This window comes from Notothenia coriiceps, unplaced genomic scaffold (assembly GCF_000735185.1).
Source record: "Notothenia coriiceps isolate Sejong01 unplaced genomic scaffold, NC01 NC01_scaffold00017858, whole genome shotgun sequence".
Classification (NCBI taxonomy): Eukaryota; Metazoa; Chordata; class Actinopteri; order Perciformes; family Nototheniidae; genus Notothenia; species Notothenia coriiceps.
The window spans coordinates 135,297-144,027 of NW_011350559.1; the positions used below are offsets into that span (position 1 = coordinate 135,297).

Here is an 8,731-nt window from a genome sequence, read left to right on the forward strand (position 1 = left end):
TGTGTGTGTGTGTGTGTGTGTGTGTGTGTGTGTGTGTGTGTGTGTGTGTGTGTGTGTGTGTGTGTGTGTGTGTGTGTGTGTGTGTGTGTGTGGTGGCCTACTTCTTGTACCCTACTTTACCCCTCTCTTCATCTGGAGCTGAGCAGCTGAGCTCCGACTGCACTCCACCTGTTGTTTCTCTTTTTTTTGTTTTTAAATAATTTGGCCAGATGGTGGATTACAGGTCAGTGCAAGAAGCTAAATGCTGCCACTGGTAAAGGACAGTGCACTTCTGGAAGCTGATCCACTGGTTACCCAGGATGTTAGAAACCCTAAATATTCTATCAAAGATGTTGCTGATTCTAGGTTTAACCAGGCAAAATAACGCATGGAAATTCCATGTTGTTTTTAGCAGTAAAAAACATTTAAAACTGACATTCACAATTTCTCATGCAACAAACATCCTCTTTTAAGGAGGGTCAACAAATCATCCAGGTCTAAAATCTTCAGATAAAGAACTGAAAGTTCATCACATCCTTGAGTATTGTACCAGTTCTCTTTCTTTCTTTTACTTTATGGGACAGTTTAGAGTTGAGATTGGTGTACACTATTTGTAACCATTATTTTCTGGTTGAATCTAACATTGTCTGACGTTTTAAAGTCCTTGAACACGTTACTGTATCTTAATGTGTCAAACATCCAGCTCTGCCTCTTGAGGAGTTACGGTTCTCTCCTGTCTTTGCTTTTAAGGAGCTGCCGATCTTACAGTAGGTTTAACTCATTTAATTCGGGTTGACGGCTTATTTGATTAAGAATTTGCTCAGTAACTAAATGAGCTTTGTTTCTGCCCGTCTTTGTTTTAGATCAGATTGACAGATGAGAAGCAGGACTAGTGTTTGATGAAGTTTCACCTCCTTCTCCTACACCCCAGCATTATACTCTCCCTCCTTTAACTCAAGTCTTCTTTTGTGTTTGTCTTTCTTTAATGCACTTAGGTGAAGATTTAAGTTTGACGGATGAAAAGGCTGTAAACCAGAATCGAATCTGTGGCTGAGGCAGACTTTTTAAAGTGAGATGATATTGTCATGCGGTGCTGCTTCCTTTTTACTTTTCATTCCTTTCTTCTTGAAATAGGGAGGGAAAGTAAAAAGGTCTCTGATAGCTCGCCTTTCCCTGGCTTCCCCGTCTTTTTCTCTCTTCTTTTCTTTTTACTGCCTGACAAAGGCAGCGGAGAACTTTGCAGTGTGTAGTTTCTTTGGTCAAAGGAAATGGAAGAGGAGGAGTGGAGCAGGGAAAGAGGAGGTGTATCTGTCAGAGAGGCTGTGCTGAGAGGAGGAGAGGGGGGGCAATAGAGAGAGGAAGGGGAGGGGACTGTGCTCCCATTCACACTGGCGGCATTTGGCTTGAGAAAGAGTCGTGGGGGTTAGAGAAGTTTTCCTCAGGAGGGCTGGTCAGAAACGGAGCCAAACACCCAGGAGCAGGAACACAGCTGACAGACGGAGCTGGGACCGGATGATAAGGAGGAGACACCAGGGCAGATATGCAGGGGACAGACAGGGGTAAGAGACTCTTAGGAGGGGGAGGTGGGCGTTGGAAAACAGGGAAGTTGACTTACCGTGGCAATAAAGGTGACACAAATGTTTGGTAGCATATGGTTCATTCACCATTTGACTTATACAGTCACTGCGAAATATTTATTTGCTATTTGATGTGTAAATGTTCTTGTGCAGGTTTGTTGCATGGAAATTATTAAAGCTGCAACTATTAGTCTGCATCTGTTTTGGAATCATAAAATGGCAAACATGCTCCATCCTAAAATCGACAGTTTCCTCGTAAATTGAAAACATTTGAGACTGTAAATCAACCAAAACAAGTTCAGTTTAGAAAGTGCCTCTGAGATAATTGAATGACTTTTTTCCGTATTTATTTTTATTTCATTAACTTAAGTGTTGTTAGTTACAGGATGTAACATATTTGAAAGCCACGGTTAACTCCCACTCTACTGTTTTATTGCTCATTAAAAGAAAAACCGGTACAAGCTTGTTAATCAAGAAGTGTGTGTGTGTGTGTGTGTGTGTGTGTGTGTGTGTGTGTGTGTGTGTGTGTGTGTGTGTGTGTGTGTGTGTGTGTGTGTGTGTGTGTGTGTGTGTGTGTGTGTGTGTGTGTGTGTGTGTGTGTGTGTGTGTGTGTGTGTGTGTGTGGGGGGGGGTAGTGATGGGAGGCCTCTGCTCTCTTTCAGTGCAGTATAATCATTGACAAGGTCAGTGCACCAATCAAACAAGCCTGTAGGCCCCTCATGAGAGCATCATTTCAGCAATAACAAATAGTTTAATAATTGGTTATTCAATCTACAAATGTTTTTAAGGTCATTTACAAAGCCAGCCACTCAAATGTGAGAATCTTAAATTCAATATCTTGGGGTAATTTGAACAAGTCACCTTGGGCACATGGCACTATTATCTGACATTTTGTAGACGAAACAGTTCATAAACATACAAACAATAATCCAGCTATGTGTGGAACATTCACATTTGGCCTGGTGACCATGTCTGCCAGGGCTGCGAGGGGCCGCCTGTGGAAAGGTAGGTTGTCTACAAAACTTAAATAGCTTTGTTACACTTTCCCTCTGTCCCAGTTTTTCAACAGAGGGGGTAGAATAAGGAGATGGGAGGGGGTGAGATTCAGAAGTTCGGCCAGAGAGATGGAGGGAGGAGGAGGGGATTCAACGTTTGTTCCCTCATGCGGACGCTCTTTTCTGAAAACTGAGACTCTTCTCCCTCCTTTCAGTCCACCTCTTTACTTCTTTCAGTCTTCATCCAGTCAGAGGTGGTATTAGTATTAAAATAGTTTATTTGTACTCCCATCTAATCCCAACACTTCACCTGGTGTGGGGAATATTTTTGGACTCACCTCTGAGTGATGTGTGTTCATGGCGTGGTGCTACTAACAAAGAGGGGTTTAGAGCAGTGCCCTTTCAGTTTGTCTCAAAGCAGGTTTGTGTGACGTTGCAGGGCAGGGCCAGTGAGCCGTGTATACTGTACCTTTGTAATACGGCCTCTATAAAAAGGCTTTTATACCGTTTGCTTCTCGGATTGCCAATCTCAGACGAAGGGTTGTCCAGCATGCCAGTGAATGCCATCAGGATTTATCTAGACTAACTGCTGTATTAGTAATGAAATGCAGAGCAGGGATCGCATTGACCTGGCTGCTATTCTGAAGACTCTGATTCACATTTCCTATAGATATAACATATGCTAATCTCAGCAAGAAAATTTAAATGTATTGACCTCAACAAATGGATTTCTATTGTCCTGTTAGAGCTCCCATTTCACCACAGAAATAAGATGTATTCAAAGTAAGGGGACATTTTGATCACCTCTCGTTATTGTTCGCAAAGAGCAATTTACAAAACATTCAGGGAGTTATTTAAGCCAGTTTAGAAGATAACTGGACTCATTTTGATTTAAGCTTTCAAAATCGAATTTCTTTAAAGTTACTGTGGCAATACGTGTTAACATGTAATCTTTTTGCGTCTATACTACTGGCCATACGGTAGTCTAGGTTGCCCTCTTGAGGCTGTGAAACGCATGCGCAGGGAGTCTGTGTCGACCTGGAGCATGAGGTCCACTGTTCGTTAATGGCTCTGTATTGGTGTTATGCACGTTGATTGAATAAACCAAGTTAACAGAAGATAAGTGGTGTTTATTTGTAGTAGACTAACACAACAAGCTTGGGATATACCGAGGGCTCAGAGAGGAGCTAGAGAAGGTGTGGAAGGGGAAGCCATCAGTGGTTCCAGTGGTGATTGGAGCACTCATGGTAGTAACACCCACACTGGGAGGGTGGCTCCAGCAAGTCCCTGTAACTACATCCGATATCTCTGTACAGAAGAGAGCAGTCCTAGAAACAGTTAAGATACTGAGCAGAACTCTCAGGGGATGACCTGAGCCTGGAGGAAGGACGAACAACAGACTGGGCAAGTGTTGATCTTTTTGGTATTGATCATTACTTTTTAAACATTTGAATTGCTCTATTGTTTCATTTACCTGTCACAATAACATATCAACACAATATAACTATGCTTTGTAAATATGTATCACATCTACATGTGATTAACACAATTAAAAAAGTAGATAAATGTTGTAGCAGCATTTGTCCTATAAACACATTTGATAGAGAACTACAATAATATTTTTGTGAACTGCAGAGGACACACTTCCAATAAATATCCTCAGGTCTTTGTGGCTTTTGAAGGTCTAACAACATGCCTATTACACAGAGCAAGAAGACAGAGGTCTCTATTGTGCAGATGATGCAGAAACAGCTCAGTGAACACATTCAGTTTTCTATCCAACAGGCCACAAAGGTCAATGTGTGCATCAGTCCTGAGCTGTCAGCTCCTCAGTAAACAACACACACAATGCTTTATTGAGGGGGCCATGGCCTGCCTGCTGTTTGTCTGTGCAGGAGCTCAGGCTGTGACAACAGCTCTGAGTCTATCACAGCTCCACACTTGGAGGAAATGAAAAGGCAGCATAATGGACTGGAGCGATGACTGTGTCCAGTGGGTGTTTGAATGTTAGCAATGCTGTATTGAGCTTCTCCGGTTGTTAAACTGGATGCAATATTAATCCAGGAATTATAAATGATTTGATGTTCAGGCCTCCAGGTGTCGGTGCAGGTTTAGTACTGTTACCTGTGACCAACACCGTGTATATGTGTGTGTTGGGCGGGGGATACTAGAAAATATTAGAAAATCACAATCATCTGTTTCACTAAAACAAAAATGTATTCAGAACACATAAGAGGACTCATTTTCATATTGCGGGACACCCAGCGTAACCATAGTGAGACAGTTATGCTTACAAGATTTAAATTGTATACGTGCTTGTAGCTCATTGCTTCCTTGTTTTTATGACTATAGATCTCATGTAAATTAGGATGTCGACCTCTGCCAATGCCAATCTGCTTCACAACATAATGGTCTCTTTCTTGTCGTCCCCTCACAACTCTCTATCCTTAGCTAAGCTTTAGTACGTCGGGACTTTGATGGGAACTAGAGTGTGGACTGGTATCTTGACAGGTGCCAGCTTGCCTCTCGGGTCCTGCCAAGATGCCCTTGAACAAGCCCCCCACACTGCTCCCTGGCACTTTATAGTAGCTCAGGGATGTATCACAGAGATTAAATTGTCCCTATATGTGCGGTGTTGTGTGAATGTGTAACAATTAAAGACAATTTAATTTGAATCCTCCATTTGCAAATGCAGTCCATTTACTACAGTATAGCATGCGGTTGGTGGTCAAGCCTAGTGGGATTTACAGGCTGTTATGGCACCAAACCAGAACAGAGAGAATGTTTGACTCACATTCATCTGTTCTTATCATGGTACTCTGTGTCTTTGTTATATTTTATTAACATGTTAGATGTATCACCTACACAAGGTCTTTCCCATTGCCTAGACACACCAAAATAGTTCCATATGTTTGTCTTTTATACCTTGATGGTGTACATACATATGAAAAACATATTTTCATATTCTATAGAGTGATCCCTTATCCTTATCCCTTAAGACTCCTTGTTTATTCCCAAGGGAAAATACACTTGTTCAAGACATACACATGCACAGGACCTATACACATTAGGTGTGAATGCATATATACACATACTAACACAATATTTCTGTTAAGCCCCTGTCACACTGTCCCGAAATTGACACCCGATGGACACACGATTAAGAAAATGTTCAAATTCGGCTCTGATCGTAACAACATCCGGCCATTCGTGAGGGCATCTTAAGCCATCGTATGACCGCCGGTGGAGTTTCTCAGGCTCCGGCAGCAACTTAAATCTTTGGCATGCCAAAGATGGCTTAAGATGCCCTCACGAATGGTCCGATGTTGCTACGATCAGAGCCGAATTTGAACATTTCCTTTATCGTGTGTCCATCTGGTTGTTTTATTGCACAACAAAATCATGTAAACATATTATGTAAATAACCCAACTTGTGTTATGTGAAACTAAAAAGGGTATAATATATTATTTTGAAGGCGAGGAAGTTGTTTGTTGCTATGGAAACACATGACGGAAAACTTAATATCTCTAACATAAAGACGGAGAAAGTAAAAGAACAAAGTCCGGAAAAATATATCATAATGGTTCAGTGTATGTTTGGTCATTGGATTTTCTTTTCACAAAGGGAATTCAAAACAAAAAACTACTGGATATTTTGATTTTCGTTTTCAAATTGAAAACTAAAATTGAAATACAAGGCGTTTTTTTTTATGGTCAAAAATGGATTAACCTAAACTTAAAAAACGGATGATTTTCATTTTCATTCTCAAAACAAAAAATTAAATCACTAAAAACAGAAACAAAAAAACCCCCCGTTTTTTCATATACTGCTACTGGAAGTTGTTCTTGCAAAATAAGAGGCAGATGAGGACGGTCAATCCCGTGATCTACGGTCAAATTTGTTTCACAACGAAAACAAGCCAAAGACACATATCTGATCAACAGAAATGAATATTATTAAGGCTGGTAAAAATATAGGCCTGTGTCTAAAATGGACCACATTGTAGAGATTTCAACCATACATGCGATTCTGCAAACTGCGTCAACTACAGTCGTTCTCGAGTTTGTTATTATTTTTTTCTGCCATAGTTCTTCGTGAGATCAATCCTGTTGGACTCAGTCTAGTGAAACTAACTCCCACAACAAGTACTATGAAGTCACTTACTGTGTAACTTTTTGAGTAACCTCTTCAATGTCCCTCTGAGACAAGAATGCATGTTCTCTGCTATTTGAATCAGCGTTAAAACACCTTTCTTCAGAGACCTTGATATTGTTGACAGAGATTTGAAGAGGATATATGGAACTTGGATATTCAGCAATACCTCCAGTCCAGTTAGGTCCGGCAGCAGCGATTTTTACTCCTTTGGAAAGTCTTGCCCCGCTATTTAAAATGACTTTGAAAGTTAAATAACAATATTGATATATAATATGATATATAGCTATAGCATATTTATGTACAGTTTTCTGAACACTTTTAAAATAAAATACTGCAAATTAAGAAATTTGAAGAGTCCTTATCCCCCTATTGCATTGACTTCTTTATTATTGGAGAGGAAAAAAAGTTTCACCATGTGTTTTAAGGCCTTAGGGTCCCTGATATGTAATATCAATTATAAAAGTGACCCCCCCCACGCCCCTCAACCCAGGGATTGTGTTTGTTGCCTTCAGGGCAATAATGATATATAATACGCAGTTAATTGAAACACGCAAGGATTCAACAAATTCAAAGAAATAGAAAAACAACTCTATATGAATTCAAAAGGTTTTCTTGGTGGTGTGTGTGTGTGGTGTGGTGGTGGTGTGTGTGTGTGGTGTGTGTGTGTGTGTGTTGTGTGTGTGTGTGTGTGTGTGGTGTGTTGGTGTTGTGTGTGTGTGTGTGTGTGTGGTGTGTGTGTGTGTGGTGGGGGGGGGGGGGGGGGGGGGGGTGGGGGGGGGGGGCGGGGGGGGGGGGGGGGGGGGGGGGTGGGGGGGGGGGGGGGGGGGTGGGTGGGGGGGGGGGTTGGGGGGGGGGGGGTGGGGGGGGGGGGGGGGGGGGGGGGGTGGGGGGGGGGGGGGGGGGGGGGGGGGGGGGGGGGGGGGGGGGGGGGGGGGGGGGGGGGGGGGGGGGGGGGGGGGGGGGGGGGGGGGGGGGGGGGGGGGGGGGGGGGGGGGGGGGTTGGGTGGTGGTGTGCCTGTGTGTTAAGTCATTTTTTTACTGAACCGGGTATCAGTATGTATGTCATATTCAGCATCATTTGAAACGTGTATTTACAATTAAATCACGTAAAATAGATAATTTGTCGTAGTTGGTTTCCTCCACAGGTAATTTACATTGAAATAAGCCCCGCCCTCTCCACGCGTCCGTGTTTGATTGACAGGGATTATAACAAAGGCTGACAGCGTGGAACTCAGCCGGGTTAAGCTGATTGAGATGTTCGCATCGCCTCCGTTGTGACGCCAGCATAATGCAGTTATGAAAACATTGTTCTGACGCTTTTTAAAGCAACTTCGAGATGTTGTTCCCGTGGCGGCTGAGGAGGGAAGTGTCGCCCCGTTACAGACCGTCTGAGGAACAATCACTGAACCAGAGTAAATCCTCTGATTGCCCAGCACGGACTATCCTTACTGCGCGCACTAATATTGCACTTCACTAAGCGTTTTTTATACGGAGTCTGGACGGAACAATCACGAGCAGAGCAATCGCCCTTGATCCAAGGCAGCGGGACCTATCCTACTGCGCGCACTAGTATTTGCATTCACTACTTGTTACACTGGAACTTTGACAGGGGCACAAAGCCACTTGGCCGTGGAATTGCATTTTTTCACAGGGCATCACGGCCAAAGTTGCGGGGCAACCGACCGCCATGGACTGTCGTAAATTCCCACCCTGTAACAGCTCTTCCTGGAGCATTAACTCACATCAGTGAACCGCACAGTTTTCTTACTAACAGCAGCACAGTTTGACTGAGCAAAACCGTTCGGAAAAGCTTCTGTAGATGGCATGAGTTAACGTGCTTTTCCAAGTGAAGAATCAATCTTTAATGCTCACATTTTGATAGGATAATAAGCAGGAGGCGTGTCAATACAATTCAAATGGTTTATCTCCATTGTAACCATGAATTCGCTTAAGCACTGTTAGATTTCGATCTGCTATAAAAGGTCGTGTGAGTTATGACTCCATAATGATCGTTGATAATTTAG

General features: G+C 42.8%; 1 protein-coding gene across 2 annotated transcripts in view; it reads left to right on the forward strand.

The window, feature by feature from the left end:
* LOC104950656 (leucine zipper tumor suppressor 2) overlaps nucleotides 1-8,731 on the forward strand; it is a 47,777-nt gene that overhangs the window by 28,441 nt on the left and 10,605 nt on the right. Inside the window, exon 1 of one of the 2 annotated variants that reach the window (XM_010777202.1) lies at nucleotides 1,391-1,538. The exons of the other annotated variant lie outside the window; for it this stretch is intronic. The gene's annotated coding sequence lies outside the window, so the exon portion shown is untranslated. Of the gene's footprint in view, nucleotides 1-1,390; nucleotides 1,539-8,731 lie in introns of those variants that run through there. 2 annotated transcript variants of the gene reach the window in all.